This window comes from Trichosurus vulpecula (genome assembly GCF_011100635.1).
Source record: "Trichosurus vulpecula isolate mTriVul1 chromosome X unlocalized genomic scaffold, mTriVul1.pri SUPER_X_unloc_4, whole genome shotgun sequence".
Lineage (NCBI taxonomy): Eukaryota > Metazoa > Chordata > Mammalia > Diprotodontia > Phalangeridae > Trichosurus > Trichosurus vulpecula.
The window spans coordinates 415,446-441,234 of record NW_023494380.1 but is presented as its reverse complement, the minus strand read 5'-3'; the positions used below and the strand labels follow the sequence as shown (position 1 = coordinate 441,234).

At 45.0% G+C, this 25,789-nt stretch overlaps 1 long non-coding RNA gene and 1 pseudogene across 1 annotated transcript; one reads left to right on the top strand and one right to left on the bottom strand.

The window, feature by feature from the left end:
* Positions 1-25,789, top strand: part of LOC118833220 — a 673,388-nt pseudogene that overhangs the window by 449,821 nt on the left and 197,778 nt on the right.
* Positions 14,392-15,457, bottom strand: LOC118833217. The gene is made up of 3 exons (XR_005009300.1): positions 15,362-15,457; positions 15,126-15,237; positions 14,392-14,464 (listed from the first exon to the last, which is right to left on the bottom strand). It is a non-coding gene; the product is annotated as an uncharacterized LOC118833217 (long non-coding RNA).

Genomic DNA, 25,789 nt, shown 5'->3' with positions numbered 1-25,789 from the left:
AACCCAAGAAACTATCTTGAATAATGTGACTTTTTCTTATCTTAATACATTATGAGCATATAATATGTTTTGGCATATTAATGGTAAATTACACACAGAGATCCTGGGTTGTAATTTTTCACACTTTGTCAACTATCTTGACTTACTGTATTTACCACCTACACCATTAAGGAAAATCCTTTTCTTGTATTGTGGTTAAACATTCATGGGGATCATAAAATTGAATAACGCAGGCATGCTGAGTTGGGACAAAAATGTATTTAAACCTTCTCATTCCTTTGTTCAGACAGTCAGAACTTAAGCTCTGGCTCCTTCTATGTACAAGTAAGCTAACTTCTCTAGCTTTAAGGGAATAAACATCATGAATTTACATATCACATAGCTTGTTTGCCTACTTTAACCAAACTTTCAGGTTGACAACTTCAATAAGGTTTAATTTTTCTCCACCTCCCTCCCCTACCTCCTCCCCAAGAGGGGGTACAATCCTGTGTAGGCTCTCATACACATTCTTATTAAACAGATTTTCACATTAGTCACATTGCACAGAAGAATTAGAACGAATGGGAGGAAACACGAGAAAGAAAAAACAAACCAAAACAAAACAGTCAACAGTCTGCTTCATTCATGAGTCTTTTGGAGTTGTTTTAGGTGTTTGATCCTGCAGTTTACTCTTGCTGAATACGTCCCGGACCCTTGGACTGCCGAAGTTCCCGAAGAGCGGGTTCGGGGGAAGAGGCTGGCACAACTGACTGATGAGGGCCGGGCTGAGCTGGGGCACTGGGCAGGAGAGAGGCAGGGGTTATGCCAGAGAAGGGGGCTCACAGGAAGATGCCACCCAAGTCCTGATGACTCCCCCTTCAAGGCTATTCCAAACCTTCCTTTCCCTCCTCAAGCCTCCCACATTACCCCCATGACTCCAGACTTCACAGCTGAGAAACTTCTTCCTCCTCCTCTCCAAGTTACCATTCTCCCCTTCTAAGGCCCCTGACCTCAGGCCCCAGGCTCTCCTGTCCTCCCATCTCCCATGAGGAGGTGGTCCTCCCACTCAGTAAGGCCAAGCCCTCTCCAGGGACCCTCATCTCAGCCCCTTTTCTTTAGTCTCTTTCCCTCTCCAGTAGGGCTGGTTCCCCGGTCTCCCTTATCCCTGAAGGAGCCTCAGAAGAACCCACCCTGCTATGTCTCTCTTCCCCTCCCTCTGCCCAACTCCTTTAAAAAGCCAGACTCTCACTGCCCCCTTCCTCTCCTCAGCTCTTGCAATCCGGCTTCCAACTCATCATTCAACCACAGCTGCCCCCAGGAATGTCCTAACCGCCAAACCAAGCAATCCTTCCCTGACCTGCATCCCTCCTGACCTCTCTACTGCTGATCGTGCTACTAGGCACCTTATCCTGTCCTGCTTCTCCTTCTCAGCCTTCTCTGTTGAGTCTATGTCCAAATCATGCCCACTAACCATGGGCATCCCAAGGGCTCTGTCCTGGGCCCCCTTCCTCTTTCCTCTATACAATCTCCTTGGGTGACCTCCTCAGCTTTCAGGAGTTCAACTACCACTCTATGTGGATCACTCCCAAAGCTGTGTCCAGCCCTCACCTCTTTCCTGAGTGCCAGCCCCAAATCACCAACTGCACACTGGATATTTCAAACTGGATGTCCCATAGACACCTCAAACTCAGAATATCCAACATCCAGAAATCTCTCTCCCCTCGTCTACACTTCCCTCTTACTGCTGAGGGCACTACCACCCTGCTCATGAGCTCAGTGTTACCCAATTCCTCCCTCCCTCTCATCCCACATGGCCCATCAATAGCCACAATTATACTTTCCATTTCCACCTTATCTGACATCGGACCTGCGGTGGCTGCCTCTCACTTGCACTAGCTCAGCACCCTCCCAAATTATCTCCTGCCTTGAGCCTCTCCCCACCGCCACCCATCCTCCACGCTACTACAAAGGATTTTTCTAAACCCCAGCAGGGCTGACAACATTTCTCTCCTCCTTGGCCTACAGGTTAATATAAGCATCTTTTGGCATGTAACGCCCAAGCTTCACAACTTGCCCCGAGCCTACCTTTCTAGACTTGTTAAACATTGCTCTCCTTCGGTATACTCTGGTCCAACCTAACGGGTAAGTAGTTTGTAAAGAGGTGGGGGTACACACTTACCGTCGAACAAAACAACACGCTTTTGGTCCCGGGACTTATCACTGGTAGAGTTCTCACTATTCGGATCCATCCCGTAGTTGTCTGGATTGATCTTGGGGCCCCCCTTGGAGTCCTGTGGGGTAATTTTACAAGAATTGCAAACTAGACTCCAAAGAAGAAAGGAGACCTCTAGCACTTCCTGGCACACTGGAGGGTACCTTGGGCTGCCACAGCTGAAAGGACCCTTTGAGATGATCCCGTCCAAACCTCCCCCCACTCCACCAGACTGATGAGGGAGACCGAGGTCCAGAGTGGCCACAGGCCAGGACTAAGGCTTGGGATATGTCTCCCCCTCTCTGAGGGTTAGTTTCTTAAATTGTAAAATATGGATAATCCACACACTGCCTCTAGCACAAGGTTTCTGGGAGTCTCAGGAGAGGATGTTTACAGAGACAATTATGGCAGCAGAAGTTACTGTTTGTGAGGAGTCTGTCTTGTGCCTGGCAGAGCCCGAAGGCTGGTTTTCTGGGAATGTGTGGACCTCTCCTGCATAAGCTGGACCTGGGTGAGTGGGGCATCATCATCTCCTCATGGACCATGTACCCGATCACTGAGCACAATAGGGGAGGGAGAGGGTGACAGGCTCATCTCAATGTGAGTAGCTAAACCCCAGATAACATTTCTGAGGGGCAGGGAGCCCTTGGCCTTGACCATCTACTGACTAGAAGAAGCTGACCATTGGTACAGGGCATGGAAACTGGAGTCTGGTTCTGGCTGCCATGTGCAGTGGGAGCTGAGGCATGGCCCAGGCTGAGGCAAGCCTGCAGAGCTTGGTGAATGTGGTAGCTGGTGGGGAGCCAATGGCTGCCCAAGCTGGTCCAGACTGAAGGCTTTCCCTCCTCCCTGAGCTCCTCCTGGAGAGTCCTCCCAAGGCCTTCTTTCCCTGCTCCTCCTCCTGGGTCATGGAAGGTTGGGGAGGTTCAGAGTTTTAGAGCTGGAAAACACTTTGGAGGTCATTAAGTCCATCCCCCCGCCCCATTTTGCAGAAGAGACCCCTGGGGCCCAGAGACGCTAAGAGATCACATGGTAGATGCTCCATGCTGATGGCTGAACCCCAATCCAGTGTTCTCTCACTGTTTTGTCATTGGCCTCCATTGGTCTCAGACATAGCCTTGGGCTGTAGCTGACCATGGTGCTGACCATGCCAACTCATCAAACAATGCAACTTTGAAGTGTGGGAGGTGTGGCTAGACAGTAGCTCACATGAAAAGGACCCAGGGCTTGTAGGGGACAGAATGCTCAGGGTGGGTCGGCTGAATGACACAGCACCCCAGAAAGCCAGGGAGAGAGCCAACAATACCCCAAGAGAGGCTGGTGGGCAGGGCTTCCAAAAATAAGGAGGAGGCACTGGTGCCTCTGGCCTCTGCCCCTTCCCAGGCTCAGGCTACACCCAGAAGCTTGACATTCATAAGCTGGACAGTTCCCAGACAAGGGCAATCCACAAGGGCAATCAAATGCCAAAGGACCTGGGACCACTGAGCCAGGAGGAGAGAAGACTGAGAGAAAACACACCAGGCCTGTCTCTTCCTGTTCGTGCAGGGTGAGCACCCAGATGAGGCCACTGAGGGCAGAGTCAGGGGCATCTGGGCAGCTCCTGATGCCCAGAGCTGTCCAAAAACACAATGAGTGTCTTAGCAACCAAAGGGTTTTCCTGATCCTGGGAGGTACTCAAGCAGATGACCACTTGTCCCAAGCACTGGAAAAGGACTCGGGGTGGGCTTGGCTAGTGGCCTAGGAGCCTCCCAGGAGCCTGCCACCTTTCTATAGCTCTGGGCAGGTCACACCTCCTAGCACCTGTATGGAGAGGCAGGGAAGCCACAGATGGGCCCTCACCTGTACACCCACTGTTACATTCAAGAATTTGTTATTGAGGACTTCCAGGAGTCAAAATGGCAGAGTAAGCAGGAAGTCACCGTCACCCTCCATTACTGACCTTGAAAAACCCATAGATCATTGCCTCAGGAAAAATTCTGGAACAGTGGATCCAATACAAAGATGGGGTGAAGCAGTCATTTAGCTTGGGAGGTTAGGGGAATTAAGGGGAAAGGTCCCTCTTGCTGTAGCCAAAGGGGATGAGTACAGGATGGGAGGTGTCCCAGAAAGCTGGCAGGAAGCCCCACCTCAGGATGAATGGAAGATCCTGAGCCCCACGGTGGAGAAGGCAGCAAGCGCCAACACCAGGCACACACCACCACCAACACCAGCTCCAACTCAGCACCAGGTAAGCTACCAGACCCCTACAGCTCCCAGCTGCCAGCACCTGAGGCCCCAACACACAAATCCAGTAACCAGGCCCCTAGTACACAGCCTGGGACAGTGCCCCCTGTGCCCCAGAAGAATAGATCAACCTTAAAAGCCAGAAAAAAAGTCAAAGAACATGAGCAAAAAGCAAGAAAGAAAAAAAATGACCACAGAGAAGTGTCTTGCTGACAGGGAAGATCAAAACACAAATTCAGGAGAGGACAACATGGTGAATATACCTATATCAGAAACCTCAAAGAGGAATATGAACTGGTCTCAAGTCCAAAAAGTCTTCTTGGAAGAGCTCAAGAAGCAGTTTAAAAGTCAAATAAGAGAGGTAGAAGAAAAATTGAACAATTCCTTTAAAAATACAATTGGCAAAATGAAAAAAAGTACACTGAAGAAAACAACTCCTTTAAAAGGAGAAATGGCCAAATGGAAAAGGAGGTACAAAAGCTAATTGAAGAAAACAATTTGTTAAAAATTAGAATTGGGTAACTGGAAGCTAATGACTCCATAAGACATCAAGAATCAGTCAAATAAAATTAAAAGAATGAAAAAATAGAAGAAAACATGAAATATCTCGCTGGAAAAACAACTGACCTGGAAAAGAGATCCAGGAGAGACAATTTAAGAATTATTGGTCTACTGGAAAGCCATGATGAAAAAAGAGACTAGAGAGCATCTTCCAAGAAAGAAAATGAAAAAAAAAACATGTCATTCAATAAGGGCAAACTGTTTAGGGACCTACATGGCAAGATGATACCTATGTATCAGCTCTTGAGAACTGTACCTTTATTATCATGTCCAGAAGGGAAATACATAGACAGAGGGGGTGGGTTTAAGTGGACTTTGATGTGATGATTAAAAAAAATTAAGTGATGAAAAGGGATTGTAATGGAAGAAGAGTAAAAGAGGAGGCAGAAAAGGGTAAATTACATCATATGATGAAGCACAAAGACCTATTACAGTAGAGATAAAAAGGGAGGGTGACAAGCACTGTTTAACCTTACTCTTATTGGAATTAGCACAAGGAGGGAATAACATACTTAGGTAGATATAGAAATCTAACTTGTCCTACAGGCAGTAGGAGGGGAAAGGAGGAAGCAAAGGAGGGGATAGAATAGAGGAAAGAAGTAGTAAAGGAAAAGGAAAAGAAAAGGGAGGGGGCTGATAGAGGGGATGGCAGAAAGGGGAAAGAAAAGCATGGATGGGGGGGGAATAGGTTGGAGAAAGAAACACACAGTAATCATAACTGTGAATGTGAATGGGAGGAACTCTCCCATCAAATAGAAGCAGATATCAGAGTGGATTAAAAATCATAATCTTACAATATGTTGTTTACAAGAAACACATTAGAAACAGAGCGGGATACACACAGGGTAAAGGTAAAAGGCTGGAGTAGAATATATTATGCTTCAGCTGAAGTAAAAAAAGCAGGGGTAGCAATCCTGATCTCAGTCAAAGCAAAAGCAAAAATAGATCTAATTAAAAGAGACAAGGAAAGAAACTACATCATACTAAAAGGCACCACAGAAAAAGAAGCAATATCATTACTGAACATACATGCACCAAGTAGTATAGCATCCACATTCTTAGAAGAGAAGTGAAGGGAATAACAGGAAGAAACCAAAAACAAAACCATACTAGTGTGGCATGTCGACCACCCACTTTCTTAACTAGATAAATCTAACCACAAAATTAGGAAGCAAGAAGTTAAGAAGATCAATAGAATTTAAGAAAAGTTAGATATTTCCCCAATTGATAAATAGTTAAAGGAGCTGAACAGGCATTTTTCTGAGGAAGAAATTAAAGATATCTATAGTAATATGAAAAAATACTCTAAATCACTATTGATTAGAGAAATGCAAATTAAAACAGCTCTTAGGTACCACATCATATCTATCAGATTGGCTAATGTGACAAAACAGGAAAATGATTAATGGTGGAAAAGATGTGGGAAAATTGGAACACTACTGCACGCTTGCTGGAGTGGTAAACTGATCCAACTATCTTGGAGAAGAATTTGGAACTATGCCCAAAGGGCTATACAAATGTGCATACCCTTTGAGCCAGCAATGCCACTTCTAGGTTTGTATTCCAAAGAGATGACACAAGTGGGAAAGGGACCCACATGTACAAGAATATTTATAGCAGCTTTTATGTGGTGGCCAAGAATTGGAAATTGAGAGGATGCCCATCAGCTGGGGAATGGCTGAACAAATTGTGGTATATGAATATAATGGAATACTGTCATGCTATAAGAAATGATGATCAGGAAGCCTTCAGAAAAACCTGGAAAGACTTATATGAAGTGATGCTGGGTGAGGGGATCACAACCAGGAGAATACTGTACACCATTACAGATGCATTGTGCGAAGACTGATTTTGATATATTCAGCTCTCTCAGCAATGCAAGGATCTAAGACAACCCCAAAAGACTCATGATGGAAAATGCTATCCACATCCAGAGAAAGAACTTTGGAGTCTGAATGAGGATGGAAGCATACTATTTTCTCTCTTTCTTTTTTTTCTTTCCCGTAGTTCATTCCATTGGTTATAATTCTTCTTTACAACATAACTAGTGTGAAAATATGTTTAATATGCATGTATGTGTAGAGCCTGTATCAGATTGCATGCTGTCTTGGGGAAGGGGGAGGGGAGAGGGAGAAAATGTAAAACTCAAAAGCTTACAGAACTGAATCTTGTAAACTAAAATAGACAAATAGATAGATTGACAGATGGATAGATAGACAGATAGATAGATAGACAGATAGATATTAAGTTAGATACGGCAGACCTCTGAAGAAAATTGAATGGGGATACAAAGGAATTTGCCTTTTTCTCAGCAGTACATGGCAACAAAAATTGACCATGTACTATGACACAGAAACCTCACGACCCAATGCAGAAAGGGAGAAATATTAAATGCATCTTTTTCAGATCATGGTACAATAAAAATTACATGTAATAAAGGGCCATGGAAAGTCAGACTAAAACGTAATTGGAAACTAAATAATCTAATCCTAAAGAATGAGTGGGTTAAATAACAAATCACAGGTACAATCAATAACTTCATCCAAGAGAAGGGCAGTAATGAGACAACATACCAAAACTAATGGGATTCAGATCAATGAACTGGGCATACAACTAAAAAAGCTAGGAAAAAAAAATAAAAATTGCCAATTCAATACCAAATTAGAAATACTGAAAACCAAAGGAGAGATGAATAAAATTGAAATTGAGAAAACTATTGAACTAATAAATGAAACCAAGAGCTGCTTTTATGAAAATCCAATAAAACAGATAAACCTTTGGTTAATTTGATTTAAAAAAAGAAAGAAGAAAACCAAACTACCAGCATCAAAAATGAAAAGGGTGAATTCGCCACCAACAATGGTACAATAAGTAGGAAGTATTTTGCCACTAGATTTGACAATCTTAGTAAAATGGATGAATAGCCACAAAAATATAAATTGCCCAGATTAACAGAAGAGGCAGTAAAATACTTCAAGACCTCCATCTCAGAAAAAAGAAATTGAACAAGCCCTCAATGAACTCCCTAGGAAAAAATCTCCAGGGCCAGATAGATTTAAAAGTGAATTCTATCAAACATTTAAAGAACAACTAATTCCTATACTTTGTAGACTGTTTGGGAAAATAGGTGAAGAAGGAGTCCTATCAAATTCTTTTTATGACACAAATATGGTATTGATAACTAAACCAGGAAGAGGCAAAACAGAGAAAGAAAATTATAGACCAATTTCCCCAATGATTATAGATGCCAAAATTTTAAATAAAATATTACCAAAAAGATTGTAGCAACTTGTCAAGAGAATAATACAGTATGACCAGGTAGGATTTATACCAGGAATGCAGGGTGGTTCAGTATTAGGAAAACTATCAGTATAATTGATCCTATCAACAATAAAACTAAGAGAAACCATATGATTATCTCAATAGATGCAGAAAATGCTTTTGACAAAATACAACACCCATTCGTATTAAAAAACACTAGAGAGCATGAGAATAAATGAAGCCTTCCTTAAAATGATAAGTAGCATCTATCTAAAACCATCAGGAAGTATTATATGTAATGGGGATAAGCTAGAAGCATTTCCAATAGGATAAGGGGTGAAACATGGATGTCCATTATCACCACTGTTATTCAGCACAGTACTAGAAACTTTAGCTTTAGCAATAAGAGAAGAAAAAGAAATTGAAGGAATTAGTATAGGCAAAGAAGAAACCAAGCGATCCCTCTTTGCAGATATGATGACATACTTAGACAATCCTAGAGAATCAAGTAAAAAACTACTTGAAATATAAAAGAGGCAAGAAAAAGCTCTTACAATGGAGGGGAAGAGGGGGGAGGTGAGAGGGAATGAGTGAACCTTACTCTCATCAGATTTCACATACACGCTCAATTGGGCAGGGAAATCTACCTTACCCTACAAGAAAGTAGGGAGGAAGGTGATAAGAGAGGTTGGCATGATAGAAGGGAGGACGAATGGGAGGAGGGGGTAATCAGAAGCAAACACTTTTGAGGAGGAACAGGGTCAAAGGAGAAAACAGAATAAATGGGGAGTGAGATAGGATGGAGGGAACTACAGTTAGCCTTTCAAAACATGACTGTTATGGAAGTGTTTTGCATGACTACACATGTATAACCTATTTCAAATTGCTTGCTTTCTCAATGAGGGTGGGTGGGGAGAGAAGAAGGGTGGGAATTTGGAACTCAAGAGTTTTAAAAACGAATGTTAAAAATTGTTTTTACATGCAACTGGGAAATAAGATATACAGGCAATGGTATATAGAAAGCTATTTTGCCTTACAGGAAAATAGAAGGGAAGGGGACAAGGGGGAGGGGCAGTGATAGAAGGGAGGGCAGATTGGGAAAAGTTGTAATCAGAATGCATGCCATCCCAGGGTGGGGGGAGGGGAGAGATGGGGAGAAAATTTGGAACTCAAAATCCTGTGGAAGTGAATGTTGAAAACTAAAAATAAATCGATTAATTAATAAAAAGATGAGAAATAAACTATTTGAAATATTAAAAACTTCAGCAAAATTTCAGGATATAAAATAGACCCACACAAATCATCAGTACATCTATATAATACTAAGAAAGCCCAACAGCAAGAGATAGAAAGAGAAATGCCATTTAGAGTTACTGTAGCCATCATAAAATACTTCAGAGTCTACCTGCCAAGTCAAACCCAGGGCCTATATGAACATAATTACAAAACACTTTTCACATTAATAAAGTCAGAGCTAAATAAGTGGAGAAACATCAGTTTCTCATGGGTAGGCTGAGTCAATATAACAAAAATGACTATACTACCTAAATCAATTTACTTATTCAGTGCCATACAATCAAACTACCAATGAAATTATTTTATATAGCTATAAAAAAATAACAAAATTCATCTGGAAGAACAAAAGATCCAGAATCTCAAGCCAATTAATGAAACGAAATGCAAGGGAAGATAACCTAGCCATACCAGATCTTAAAGTGTATTATAAAGCAGCAATCATCAAGATTACTTGGTACTGGCTAAGAAATAGAGGGGTATATCAGTGGAATAGTTTAGGTACACAAGACACAGAAGTCAATGATTATAGTAATCTACTGTTTGATAAACGCGACGACTCTAGCTTCTGGGATAAGAGCTCACTATTGGACAACAACTGCTGGGAAAACTGGAAAATAGTATGGTAGAAACTGGGCATAGACCAACATCTTATACCATACACCAAAATAAAGTCAAAATGGGTACATGATTTAGATGTAGAGGCTGATATTATAAGCAAATTAAGAGAGCAAGGAATAGTTTACCTGTCACATCTATGGAGAAAGGAGGAATATATGACCAAATGAGACATCCAGAGAAAGAACTTGGGAGTCTGAATGCAGAGGGAAGCAAACTATTTGCTCGACTTTTTTGTTGTTTTGTTTTGTTTCTACTTTCTCATAGTTTCTCCCATTGGTTCTATTTTTTTACACCATGACTAATGTGAAAATAGGTTTGATATAGCTTATATGAAATTACATGCCATCTTGGAATGGGAGAGGGGAGAGATGGGGAGAAAACATGCAATTCAAAACCTTATGGAAGTAAATGTTGAAAACCACAAATAAACTAATTTGTAAATAAACACACACACACACACAAACACACACACAAAAATTTGTCACTGACCCCGGCAGCAGCTGCAACGTCCTTGGCCTTCTCCTGCTCCTCTGTCAGCTCCTTCTCCTCCTGGTGCTGATGATCCTCCTGTCGCCAATACAGCACGTGTGAGTCCTGGAAACCCCTCCAAGGCACTGCCCTCCACCTCTTGCTCCGTTCCCAGAAAAAGCCCAGGAGACCAGAGGCAGTAGCCTCAGAATGGGCCATGGGGAGAAGGGGCATGGCTTCAGCCACAACCAAGGTTGTGTCAGTGCACAGATGAGAAGACCAAGGCCCACCCCAGTTCCCCCCAGTGCCTTACCTTCCTCCTCTTCTCCTCTGGTTCACTCAGTAATTTCTCCTTCTCTTGCCACTCCCTGAAAACCAAGAGCCCAAGCTCATCAGTCACCAGCAGGAAGGGGGTCCAGAGGGCTGATCCTGACCTGAAGCCCACCCCACAGCACCACCTGCCACTATCCCCAGGGCTCAACACATCACTCTCCACTTGCTGTTGGAAATAGGACTCAGGATTTTAAAGAGGAGAAACAGCATCAGGAAGGAAGCCAGTAGAACATAAGCTCCCAGATGGCAGGGCCTGGTTTGTTCCTGTCTCTGCACCCTAGTACCTAGAAACAGTGTCTTTTATGTAGTAGGCGCTTAATAAATCCTCAATGAATTGAACTGTTTTTTCTGTTCTGTCTTTTCTAAGGACATTTGCAAACACTCTTCTGCCAGAGGAAAAGTAGAATGTAAGTGTCTAAGCCCTTGTGTCTCTCTCCAGCACCATATACATTTCATCCGTTATTCCAAGCTGGGACATCTGGTGATGGAGCTGGGAGTGGGCACCGCCTGCTGTCACAGCATCCCTCCCTCTATAGGCCTCTGAATAGGCCCCAGGGCTCAGGCAACCAAATGATGCACTTGGAAGACCTCACAAAGATTTTTCAGAGATCAAATGAGACCCTGCTTCAAGTATTTTGAAACCAAATGAAATGACTCATGTAAGAAACGCATAAATATACATGTAAGTACATGGATGCAATTTCATATCTGGACCAGTAATTTCATCGGAGCAGGGAAGCTGGTGTGGAAAGTGCCCCACTCAGTGTACATGGGGCCATGTTATAAATGATGCATGTTAAATGAGTGTGTATGAAGCAATACGTCACCTATGTAACCTGTCTTTGCCTCATCTCTCCTCCTTCCCTGTACCTTCCCACTGTATCCTCTGACTTTTGGTGGTCCAAAATGTTAAAAGGGTTGTAGCTGCCATCACTTTCCAGAATGCTAGAGGGTGTCCTCAATGAGCCAAAGAATCAGTTGAGAGATAGGCTTAAAAACTGAGTATAATAATTGTACAGAGGTGGCAGAGCGAAGATGCTAGTAGAAAGCAGGGACTGGCCTAAAGCTCTCCCCCAAGAACCTCCAAACACCTATAAAAATGGCTCTGAACAAATTCTAGAACTGCAGAACCCACAAAAATAGCAGAGGGAAGCAGGGCTTCAGCCCAGGCCAGCCTGGATGGTCGCTGGGTAAGGTCTATTGCACGGAGCTGGGAGCGGAATGGAGCAGAGCCCAGCATGGGCCTCACCAGGACCAACCAGACTGGGAGCCAGGCGGAACAGGCACTAGCACCCTGAATCAGTGAGTTGTGGCAGTTCGCAGACTTCTCAACCCACAAACACCAAAGACAACATAGAAGGTTAGTGGGGGGACAGAGTGAAAGGAGTTCACAGTTCGGCCACCACCCCAGGGCAGCAGAGGTGGTGCAGCTACAGAACTACAGCTGCAGTTCTTTCAGGCCCCACGCCCACCTGGTGAGAGGAATTGAGTGGCAGATCCCAGCAGGAGTGCAGAGCCTGCTCAGATCTGAGTCACGATCCTGGTTGGCGGTTCTTGGGGGAGGAGGAAGGCTGCTGTGGCAGAGCTTGCTCTGTAGAAAAAGCTCTGAAAACATCAGTGCAGCCCCTCAAGCTTGAGACAAAGTACTCTCTACTCTACAAGCAGTCATACCCCAATAAAAAACTCAAGGGTCAAGTAGTTGGCTGGGAACATGGCCAGGCAGGGAAAATGGACTCAGATCCAGACTCAGACTTTGGAATCTTTCTTTGGTGACAAAGAAGATCAAAACATACAGCCAGAAGAAGTCAACAAAGTCAAAGAGCCTACATAAAAAACCTCCAAGAAAAACATGAACTGGTCTCAGGCCATGGAAGAGCTCAAAAAGGATTTGGAAAAGCAAGTTAGAGAAGTAGAGGAAAAATTGGGAAGAGAAATGAGAGTGATGCAAGAAAACCATGAAACACAAGGCTCCTATGACCTGGTACCGAGAGGAGGAGAGCCAGGAGAAGATGGGGTACCATGACAGAGCAGTGTCAGCTGGAAAGCCTAAGGAAAGGACAATGGACTGAACCGCCACACTGATGATCCCTCTTGTTCCCAGGACTCACCCTTTGCTGCAGGGAGGTGGAGGCCACGACGTCGCCCACATGGGGTTGGAGCAGCTTATCTTTCCTTTACGCATGGAAGAATGCAATGGGTGGAGGAAGGGGAGCATGTGTGTCAGACATTTATGAAACTTACTTTTAAAATACATAAATAAAAATAAACACTTCCTTCGGATTCAATCCTTCTGCCAAAGATTACTACCCGTGTTATAAGCAAGTTTTTTAACTCATCCAAGCCTGTTTCCTTATCTGCAAGGTGGGGATAATACCTGCAAATGTACACTCTCAAAACTGTTGTGAGACCTTAAAAAAGTGAAGGAGATGGGCCCAGCTGCCTACACTGGAAAGCAAAGTAGATGAAGAATCCATGCTGGCCCGAGGATCCCATACAGGTGGGTAGTCACCCCAGTGGGTACATACACAAATGAAGGAAAAAGGCCTTGACTTTGCATCTGCTCTGGACTGAGTGAGAGGGATCAAGGCGCTCCCTGGAGTTCTAAGAACTAAGGAGAGAGTTCTAAGAACTACGGAGAGATGGCCTGTCAGGAGAAGATGACGAGCTGGGCCCAGAACAGTGAAGGAAGAATGAAGTGGAACAGGGTCTATCTGGGGCATCGTGCGGTTCCTCCACGACCCCAACTACTCCCTGACCTGAAAATCCATCATCTCCATGGCCCCGCTCTGCCAGCGAAGCACGACCTCGGGGTCCCCCAAAGTGGTGGGCAACTACAGAACAGGCCCCAGCATGATACCGCGAGCCTCATGACAGAGCCCAATTATCACCCCCACTTTTCAGGAAAAGAAACTGAGTCTTGGAGGAGGGAAGAGATGGGCTCCAGGCCATACTGAGAGTAAATGATGCAGCCAAGATGCAGGCCTAGAACTCACTGCAGTCCGGAACATCCCCCACACGCCCCCTGCCAAGGCAGAGTTTGGCAAAGCCCCTGGGGGTCTGCTGGGATCTCATCTGCACTCAGTCTCTCTCAGTCACATACACACCCAGTCCCTTTCACACACATTCACAATCTCACAGCCTGCCTCTCTCTCTCTCACACACACACACAGTCACACTCACAGTAACATGCACACACTCGGTTTCTCTTATACACATACTCACAATCTTACACTCACAGCATCTCTCTCTCTCTTACACACACAAACACCCATAGGCAGGGAAGGCAGGCCCTCACCACTTGCCCTGCCGCCTCTTCTGCTCCCCCTCAAGGACCGGCTGCTGCTCCTGCTGCTCCCCCGACCCTTGGGCCTCAGCCCCCTTCTGCAGAAGCTCCTCTTCCTTCTTCTCCTCCTCCTTCTCTTCTTTTTCCTCCTTCTCCTCCTCCTTCTCCTTTTGCAGCTGCTCCTGCTTCTTTCCCCCTTCCTCCTCCTGGAGGTGGGACAGAGAGGGCACCTGGTCGGGCAGGCAGGGGAGGGGTGCACAGGCCAGGCTGGGGGTGAAGCGGGCAGAGCAGAGCCAACCCCAGCCCTACCAGCTCTCAGTCACTGATGGTGCATGAGCCCTCCTTGTGGAATGCAAATTTCCAAACTGCCCCATGTCTGAGTGTGGAATGAATATTCTGGGTAAAGAACAATTGGGCTTGGCCTCCAGAAAGGAACAGGCCAATGGGGGAGCACTCATCCCAGATAGAAGCCACCTCTTCCTGCTGCCCACGGGGAAGGACGGACAGATGCCAGGAGTCTTTCTCTTTCTGTGCCCTCCCCCTTTGGTGGAAGAATGATGGTGACAACCACATTTCTATGGTGCTTGGCTTGGATCACCTCATTGGCTCTTTACCAACAATTCTGGGACCCAAGTGGAATTTTACAGAAGAAGAAACAGAGGCAGGCAGCCGTTAAGTAACTAGCCCAGGGTTGCACGGCCACCAAGTGCTCAGGTGGATCTGAATTCAGATCCTCCAGACTTGAGGTTCAGCACAAGGGGCCTGTCTTAGCCCTTATCCTGTGAGGAGTGAGGATGGACAGCTCTGCTCCTGCCTCCCTGGGCCTCCATCCCTTCCCCCAGCCCGGGGCTTCCTGGAATGTCCCAGCCCAAGACCCAGGGCCACCCTGACCTCTGGCTCCTTCTCCAGCTGAGCTGGCTGCTGCTCAGGATGCTGCTGCTCCTGCTGCTTCTCCACCACCTCACAGGCCTGCATGACCTTCTCAAGATGCTCTTCCGGCTCCCTGGGGGACAAGGAGGAATGGACAGGACACCTCCTGGACTTGGAGACCCCCCTCCATCCACCCTCAGTCCCTCCTCCACAGGGCCAGGGAGTGGGAGGGGCTGGGTCAGGGGGCAGATACTCACATCTTCACCTCCTCGGGGTGACAGCACTTGTCCTCCTCCTGATGCTCCTGTACCTTCCGCTTTCTCAGCAGAGGCTCCTCCTCCTCCTCCTTCAGGTGCCGCTCTTTCTCCTGAGGAGGGAAGGGCCACCTGGCTGAGAGGAAGCAAGGGACAGGCAGGCACCAACAGAGGCCTGGGTCCCCCAGCCTCCCTTCTTCCCTCCCCATTCCTGTAGGAGGCCCACTTTCCCCCACCCCAACTGTCTGGAGCCCAAGGGGTCCTGTGACCCAAGCATGACTGGAACCCGGGTGTGAAGTCAGCCATCTCTCCACATGCTATAACAAATGTTATTGATATGAATGGAGCCAAAGGAAGAAGGGGTCACTGCCCATGGCCGGTGCTGCAGGCACAGTGGGTGCCCTGCCTCTTGTCAGCGTGGCCTCCCAGGACTGGCACATCCACTAAGTAACTGGCCAGGGGGGCCTGGACCCCTCATCCCCCTCTCTGAGATCCAAGACCCATCATCTGTAAAATGGGCTCATTGTCCTTCACCTACATCCCTCCCACGGCAGTTGTACAGAAGCCATCCTGGAATGCCCACAGTCCAGGCTTGGGGTCTGCCTCGGCTTCTCTGGACGGACATGGTGGAGGCGCCCCCAGGTGACATCAGGGCACCACGATCCAGAGGGGGAAGGGGCTTAGCCAGGACCACACGCATAGGACACAGCAAGCCAGTGTTCAGACCCCCGAAAAGCTATGAACCTCATCTGGTGGTGTAGCCAAATGGTCAGTCCCAGGGACCTGAGAATAACTGAGCACGCCAGTCTGAGGGGGAGGCAGCCCTGCAACTTAGCTGTGCTCTGCTCGGCCCCAGGGAGCAGGACCAGAAGGGATGGAATTTAGGAGGAGGACAACAGGAGCACAAAACGGAGCTTTCTGATTTAACTCAATGCACACTTACTTGGGGTCTACTGTGGGTGAGCATCATGTCAACGATCAGAGCCACCCTCACTTTTACAAACAGTTAAAGCTATTAAAAAATGTAACAAACTGTCTTGTGAAATAGTGAGCTCCCCATGCTCTGAGGTGTTCCAGTAAAGGCTAGACAGACAACCACCTGTCAGGATGCTACAGAGGGAATGCCTCCCTCTGACAGAACTTAGGGCTAGCAACCCCATCCAGCTCTGAGGAGTCTTCTGCAGTCTGCTCACCCCAGAGACACCAGCAAGGGATTGTTCCTCCCACAGTGGCAGGGGAACCCAAGGTTTTCCACAAGGACATTACTGCCAAGTCCCCAAGGGCCCCAGGGTTCCAAGAATGGGGCAAGGAAAGAACCTACAAGGGGGTAGCTGCTGCTGCCAGGGGGCATTTCCTCCCCACTTCTCCAGTGAGAACGCCCCCTGGACAAGTGACATGACGTGCCCAGGGAGCTCAGCTCCTATCCCCCTTCCCTCCCTCCCAGTGGGCAGGAAAGAGTGCTTCAGGTCACTCACAGACCAGAGCACAGGCCAGGAGAGTTGTAAACACCTCCTGAGATCATACCACTCCAGAAGAACTGAAAACTTACAGGTGCCTGGAAGGGTCTCTGACAACAGCTGCACAAAACCCCTGAAGCCCAGGACAAGACACCCTCCACCCTGGAAGCAGAGCCCTACTTTCAGTTAAAGTCAAGTAATAGGCTGAGAAAGAGTAAACAACAGAAAAAAACTCAGACTACAGAAACTTACTTTGGTGACAAAGAAGATCGAAACACACACTCAGAAGAAGACAACAAAGTCTAAGTTCCTACATCCAAAGCCTCTAAGAAAAAGATTAATTATTCTCAGGCCATGGAAGAGCTCAAAGAGGAGTTTGAAAATCAAATTAGAGAAGTGGAGGAAAAACTGGGAAGAAAAAGGAGTGATGCAAGAAAATCATAAAAAACAAGTCAACAGCCTAAAGGAGACACAAAAAATTACTGAAGAAAATAATACCTCACAAAAAAACAAACTAGGACAAATGGGAAAAGAGGCACAAAAATAAACTGAAGAAAAAAAAACACTCCTTAAAAAGTAGAACTGGCCACATTGAAAGGAGGCACAAAAGCTCACTGAAGAAAATAGTTCCTCAAAAATTAGAATGATCAAATGAAAGCTAATGACTTTATGAGAAATCAAGAAACAATAAAACAAAGCCAAAAGAATGAAAAAATGCAATGTGAAGTATATCATTGGAAAAACAACTAATCTGGAACATAGACCCAGGAGAGATAATCTAAAAATTATTGGACTGCCTTCAAGCCATGATCCAAAAAAGAGCTTAGACATCATCTTTCAAGAAATTATCAAGTAAAACTGCCCTGATATTCTAGAACCAGAGAATAAAACAGAAACTGAAACAATCTAAAAGAGATCCCAAAATGAAAACTCCCAGGAATATGGTGGCCAAATTCCAGGGTTCCCAGGTCAAGGAGAAAATATTGCAGGCAGTCAGAAAGAAAGAATTGAACTATGGTGGAAACACAGTAGAGAGAACACGAGATTTAGCAGCTTCTACATTAAAGGATCAGAGGGCCTGGAACATGATATTCTGGAGGGCAAAAGAGCTATGATTACAACCAAGAATCACCTACCCAGCAAAACTGAGTATAATCTTCAGGGGAAAAAAAATAGATATTCAATGAGATAGAGGACTTTCAAGCATTTTTTAATGAAAAGGCCAGAGCTGAATAGAAAATTTTACTTTCAAAGACAAGGCTCCAGAGAAGCATAAAAAGGTAAACAGGAAAGGAAAATGGTAAAGGACTTGATAAGGTTAACCTGTTTACATTCCTACATGGGTAGATATTTGTAACTCATAAGACCTTTCCCATTATTAGGGTAGTTAGAAGGCCTATATATAGGCAGAGGATAGAGATGTGATGAATATGAAGGGATGACGTACAAAAAACTAAAATTACGGTGTGAAAGAGGAATATACTGGGAGAAAGAAAGGGAGAGGTTGAATGGGTTAAATTATCTCACATAAAAGAGGCAAGAAAAAGCTTTTACAGTGGAGGGGAAGAGGGGGGCCATGAGGAGGTGTGAAAGAACTTTACTCTCATCAAAACTGGCTCAAAGAGGGAATAATATACACACTTAATTGGATGCAGAAATCTATCTTATCCTACAGGAAAGTAAGAAGGGAAGGGGATGGGAGGCGGAGATAGAAGGGAGGGCACATTGAGGGAGGGGTAGTCAGAAGGAAAACACTTTTAAAGAGGGACAGGGTGAAAGGAGAGAGAATAGAATATACGTGGGGGATGGGGGGAGGGAAATACAGTTAGCTATAGTAACTGTGAAAAAAAAATGAAGCAAGTTTTTCTGATAAAGACTGTATTTCTCAAACATATAGAGAACTGAGTCCAATTTATGAAAATAAATGCCATTCTCCAACTGATAAGGGATCAAAAAATATGATCAGTTTTCAGATGAAGTAATGGAAGCTACCTATAGACATATAAAAAAAAACACTCCAGCTCACTATTGATTGGAGAAATGAAAATCAAAATGGGCCCGAGGGGAAGAGGTCATTCATTCATTCTTTAGTTCATTCATTCATTCATTCCACTGGAGGGACACCCGATGACCATGACCTGGACACTGCTGGGGGGGGTGTCTCCTTCTGGGGACTCCAGCATCAGCAGCCTCAAAATCCCCAGCACCGTCCCCCCCCCCCCCCCCCAGCTTCTGGCCTGTCAAATATGCGCAGTCGCACTGGGGGAGGGCCTGGGCCGAGATTCTCCACTCCAGATCAACAGGATGCCTCGTTTGACAGGCTGGGAAAGTGAGGGTGCAAGGGCCTGCCTCAATTTCCCAGCTCCTCTACGGCATAGTCAGACGGTGAAGGAGGCTACGTAGGCAGAGGAGGAAGAGGAGGGGGAGGTGCCTCGCAGCGGGGGATGGGACCAGGTGGGGCCCAAGAGGATGGGGCCTCTGCTCCCCCACACCTGCCTATCCTCTGGCCCCACCCCCACCGCTCCTACCCGCCGTCAGCCGCCGCTCCTCCGAGCCCCCGCCCCTCCTCCACCCCCTCACCTGCTGCCTCTGGAGAAGCCGCCCTCACCCGCAGCTCCTCCGCCCCCTCATGTCCTGCCTCTGGAGAAGCCGCCCCCGCCCCCGCCCCCACCCCCCCCCATCCCCCGCTCCTCCGCCCCCCCCCACCTGCTGCCTCTGGAGAAGCCGCCCCCACCCCGCTTTTCCAGCCCCGTTCGCCCGCCCGCCGCTCCTCCGCCCCCTCATGTCCTGCCTCAGGAGAAGCCGCCCCCACCCCCCGCTCCTACGGCTCCTCCCTGCCCGCCGCTCCACCGCCCCCCCCACCAGCTGCCTCTGGAGAAGACGCCCCCAACCCCCGCTCCTCTGCCCCACTCCCCACCTGCTGCCTCTGGAGAAGCCGCCCCCCCGCCCACCTGCTGCCTCTGGAGAGGCCGCCCCCCCCCTCCCCCCCGCCGCTCCTCCTGGCCCCGCTCACCCGCCGCTCCTCCGCGCCCCCCCACCTGCTGCCTCTGGAGAAGCCGCCCCCACCCCCCGCTCCTCCGGCCCCGTTCGCCTGCCCGCCGCTCCGGCCCCGTTAGCCCGCAGCTCCATCCCCCCCACCGCCCGTCGCTCCTCCGTCAACCCCCCCCCCCCAACCGCCGCTCCTCCGACCCCCGCTCCACCCCACCTGCTGCTTCTGGAGAAGCTGCCAAGAGAGGAGCAGCTGCGTGTACGCTGCCGCTGGTGGTGGGGAACCAAAGGCGTGACCGATCATCAGAAACGCAGCCGCGTACCCCCCCCATCTCCAGCTGCCGAGCGCCTATTGGCCACCAGGGCTGTCAGTCAACGCTCATTGGAAGAGCGACGGCAAGTCCTCCCTGGATTCTATCTCAGGTGCCATTCTCTTGGTTCCGACCTCCAGTCCCCCCACCCTACTGGTCACTGTCATCGAGATGCTCTCTGGACCTCTCCTCCAGTCACCCCAGCCTACCGGACACCTCTCGATCCCTCCCACGCCCTTTCTGTGTATAAGATGCTTCTCAGTCTCCATGGAGGTGCTGGGATTCAATTTGGCCCACTTGCGTCAGCGTTAGGAGTGTTCAGGTTCCTTAAGAGTCTGTCCAATATGGCGGACCTTTAATAGACGTTGTTTTTCTTTGGCTTAAAGAAGGCTGGAGTCGTGTTTGTTGGGGCAGGATGGGTGTGTCCCTATTTTGGGGTCCCAGCACCCCTAAACATCAACAACTGCATCACCTCCCTGATGTCATGGTCCTCTTCAAAAAAAAAGGACAGACAATAACATTTTGCAGGACACTGGTCTTCACCTAGTTTCGACCAAACTGTTTTTCAGTTTTCCCAGCAAGTTTTGTCAAATTGTGAGTTGTCTATCAGGGTTAGTCATCACAGAATCAATGCCTGTGGTTGTGTACAATGTTCTCCTGGTTCTGCTCCGGTCACTGAGCATTATATCATGGAGGTTTTCCAGGTTATTGTGAATTCTGTATCTTCCCCATTTCTTATAAGACAAAAGTATTCTATTACCTTCATATACCACAACTTCTTCAGCCATTCCCCAATTGATGGGCATCCCCTTGATTTCCAATTCTTTGCTACCAGAAAAAGAGCCGCTATACATATTTTTGTACATAAGGGTCCCTTTCCCACTTGTGTGATTTCTTTGTGATACATCCCTAGAAGTGGTATTGTTGGGTCAAAGGATATGCACATTTTTTTATAGCCCTTTGGGCATAGTTCCAAATTGCTCTCCAGAATGGGTGGATCAGTACACAATTCCAACAACAATGTAACCATGTTCCAATTTCCCCACATCCTCTCCAGCATTTATCAATTTCCTGTTTTGTCATGTTAGCCAATCTGACAGGAGAGATGTGGTACCTAAGAGTTGTTTTGATTTGCATTTCTCTGATCAATAGTGATTTAGAGCATGTTTTCATATGCCTATAGATATCGTTAATTTCTTCCTCTGAAAACTGCCTGTTCATATCCTTTAACCATTTCTCAATTGGGGAATGCCTTTTATTCCTATAAATTTGGCTCAGTTCCCTGCATATTTTAGAGATGAGGCCTTTATCAGAGACACTAGTTGTAAAGATTTTCTCCCAATTTTCTACTTCCCTCCTATTCTTTGTTGCATTGGCTTTGTTTATACAAAAGTTTTCAATTTAACACAATCAAAATTATCCATTTTGCATTTTGTAATGCTATCTCTTGTTGGGTGATAAATTCTTCCATTTCCTGTAAATCTGACAGTTAAACTGTTCCTTGCTCTCCCAAATTGATTATGCTATCAGCCTTTATTCCTAAATCATGAACCCATTTTGACTTTATTTTGGTATACGGTGTAAGATATGGGTCTATGCCCGGTTTCTGCCCTACCATTTTCCAATTTTCGCAGCAGTTTTTGTGAAATAGTGGGATTCTTTGGGTTTATCAAAGAGTAGACTGCTATAGTCGTTAACTACTGCATCTTGTGTACCTAACCTATTCCACTGATCCACCACTCTTTCTTATCCAGTACCAAGTAGTTTTGATGACTGCTGCTTTATGGTACAGTTTAATATCTGGTATGGCTAGGCCACCTTCGCTAGCATTTCTTTTCATTAATTCCCTAAATATTCTGGACCTCTTGTTTGTCCAGATGAATTTTGTCATTATTTTTTCCAGCTCTATAAAATAATTTTTGGTAGTTTGATTGACATGGCACTGCATAAGTAAATTAATTTAGGTAAAATGGTCATTTTTATTATATTAGCTAGGCCTGACCACAAGCAACTGTTTTTTCCATTTATTTAGATCTGACTTTATTCATGTGAAAAGTGTTTCACAGTTAAGCTATTTATAGGCCAAAGACCCATGTTGTACTGCAATTACTCATTGCTGATGGAACCATACTGATTAGTGATAAGAACATGATCCTGGAAAGACGGGCTATATACTTACACAGCATTCTCTACAGACTATTACCAACTAATACTGAAACCATTGACCATATACACCTCAGGTTGAAGTCAATCCCTCTCTAGCCAAATTTCCAAGTGAAGAAGTTTTTAATGCCATTAATATTTTGTGTGGCAAAGCACCTGGTGCTGATTCTTTTTTTTTTGAAAAAAAATTAATTAAAAGAATTTTTTTAGTTTTCAACGTACACTTTTACAAGATTTTGAGTTCCATTTTTTTCTCCCTCCCTCCCTTCTCCCTTCCCCAAAATGGCATGCAATTTGATATAGGCTACACATGTATAATCATGACAGGGGTATTGGAGAATGGATTCTTATTTAAGTTGGAGTAGGTGATCTATGAGGTTTCTTTCAACACTGAGATTTTGTAATTCTGCAAAATTCTGTGGAGGAAAGAAACAACACTTATTGAGGGAAGGTTTGCCTACATTAAGAGGAAACAGGCAAAAGAAAATGGGGAACTGAATTCAAAATTTGTCTTTTTTATTCAGGGAAGCCAGCACTTTTTAGAGAAAAGAGCAATGATCTTAGAGTCAGGAGATCTATATTTGGGTCTCAGCTCTACTAATGACTAACCCTTTAACCATGGGAGAAGCATTAAAGTGCTTTGGTCCTCATTTTTCCCATCTGTAGATTAGGGGAAAGGTGGAAGGGATAATACCAGCAATACCTACATCCCAGAGTTATTACCAGAGGCATGTTTTCTAAACTATGAAGTCTTAAAGTAATAGAAGGTGTGTGTGTGTGTCTGTCTGTCTGTGTCTGTGTCTGTGTGAAAAAGTTGTCCTCTAAAAGTGACTCAGAAGAAATGCTTATGACTATTACCTCATTATGATGAATTTGCAGCCAAATTAAAGAAAGTATTATAATTATTGATAATGCATTTTCTCAAATACTGGTCCAAGCCTTGAGGCTTTAAACTTTGTCAGCTGCCATTTAACAAAGCTGCATGATGTACAGGTATGTGAACAAAGGAACATTCCTGCTGTTCCTTGGCAACTTCATAGTCATTTCCATGGAAACTTGCATGATCAGTGAAACATGGCCATTAGAAGGCATTATTTCTTTTTCTTTAAGTAAAGAGTGATGCCTTGTGTTACAGTGTAGGGTATTTATATGCCATTGGTGAGCATAAGAAACTCTAGGTGGCCAGGCACAAATCTTGCAAAGCTGCCCAAACTCCTTGGAGTTGAGTGCCTTGGGCAGAATGCCAGTTCCCTCAACCGATCAGCCCAGTAGGGCATATCTCTTATTAGGACCAACATCATCACAACTTTCACTGGGGTCATGTTATTTGATGTACAGTGAGATGCCAAGGCCATTACAGAGGGGAGGGTGAATCAGCTTTATGATATCTGTGGACTTTTGTTTGCTCCTGGGGTGACTTGAAATCTTCCCCATCTATGTTCACTAATGAATTTTACAGCTGATTGCACTTTAACACCTGCCTTATTATTTTTTTTTGCCATCTGTCAGCTGGCCACAAAAGTTGAATAAAGTAGTTACAAATGGGAGGGGGAAAAATTTATTGCTTTCAGCTCATTACAGAGATCAATTACATTGGAGAGACATTCCCAGCTCATGTTATCTTTCTCATATCTTCTCTTTCTCTCCTACACTCTCTCTTCTTTTTTTCTTTTTGTGGGAGTGAACAAAGGAATTCTAGAAACTTAGCTTGAAATCACTCAAGAACTAGAGATGATTACCTTTAGTATGGCGACAATTGATCAAGAAAGTGAAACGTTATATTTCCTATTTTCTGCAAATCCCCTACTTAATTCTCTATGATTTAATTTAATAAAAAATCTTTGTCTTGAGTAGTAAGTACCCTTTCCCTTTCTTGTTGTTTCTTATATTTTCTGACTGTGATTGCTAAAGTTGAAAGTAATAAGTTACAGTCAATTTTCCAAGTATTCTAAGGTAGGATGATCACATATAACCATGAAATATTCTCATTTCATTATTCCTTTGTATTAAAACAAAATTTGGTAGATTCTTTACCATATTTAAGTTAAGGAGAATCCTATAGGAAATTCATTGTTAAGGTTATGCAAATGATTAAGTTCAAAATAAATCATATTCATACACAATGAAAGGCAACAGTATAGGTTCTAATACCAAGCAACAAAGACTATCAAAGTCCTGGTAGCATCCAAAAAGATATCAAAGGGAAAAAAAATCTGAGTCTCATGCTTGCCCTGATCAGTATTCTCTTTCAAAACAAACTAGGTTATGGAATGGTTTTAAATTATCTGAATTTTCAACTGGTTTCTTGTTTTTATTTGTAAGTGTAGGCTCCCTTTCCCTGTTTCTGTCAACACAACTTAGTCTCATTATAGTGTAGGAAACTGACCTGCCTTGGAGGCAGGTCAATTTCCCTAATAAGATGTTTAAAGAATAACACATTTCATAAACCCTTTCTATTGTCACACTATCTTATACCATCAAAAATATGAGAAAATGCAGCAATCTTGTTAATTATGAAGAATAAAATTGCAGTTGTTGAAACAACATCCTTTTACATCTCCAGGGAAAATAACTCTGGAAGAAATGGCAACAAATTGCAACTAGAGAATAAATCCCCCATTTTAAGTGTGACTCTTTCAGAGTAACAATGTGTATCCCATGACTGCTACTGTGCTTGACACATAATTGCCATTTGAACAATGGCCCAAGCATTGGGTAGTGCTTTTCTAAGATTTTTTTCTGTGAGAAAAACAAAGTCAAAATGTGTTGGGCTCTGTGGATGTTCTCTTTCACGAGGTATAGGTCAACATTTTCCAATAACCCAGTCATATAGAATAACCTTGATAAATTATAGAGAATTCCCATTGTCTCAATCACTACAAGCAAATGACAGAGAAACAATAAGAGTAACAAAATTTTCTATTTGTCCTTTAGGTTATTATCTTTCTGTTAAGTGATTTTTGTCTACATTAATTACAACTCTTTAAATGGTGGGTGCTAATACTACCACTCTATTCTCTTCTCATCGGACCAGTATGGAATAATGTGTTCACTTATAGGTAGGACATTTTAGAAAGGATCTGGAGGCCTGCAGAGGAGGGCAATCGGGATGCTGAAGTTACTCAGAACCATCATATGACAGCCAGATGAAGAAACAGAAAGACCCCTGCAATGAGAAAAGAAGAATTTAGGGGGGAGGGGCAGGTTTTGAAGGGACATCATGGGGAAGAGAGATGTTCTGTTTAGTTTACAAGGTCAGAACTATGAACAAATGTGTGTGAGGAAACCACCTCCATCTTCATGGAGTTATGCTGAATTGTAATGGGATGATTCTGGACAGCAGCAGATGTACAGACACCTAACACTGGAGATCTTCAGAAAGAGGTTGGGTGGTTGATTGTCAGGGATGTTGGAGAAAGATTCCTACTCAGATATATGCTGGACTACATGGCATATGAGGCATTTAAAAAAAAAATGAGTGAGCTTAAAATCTTATTTTGTTTTGGTTACAG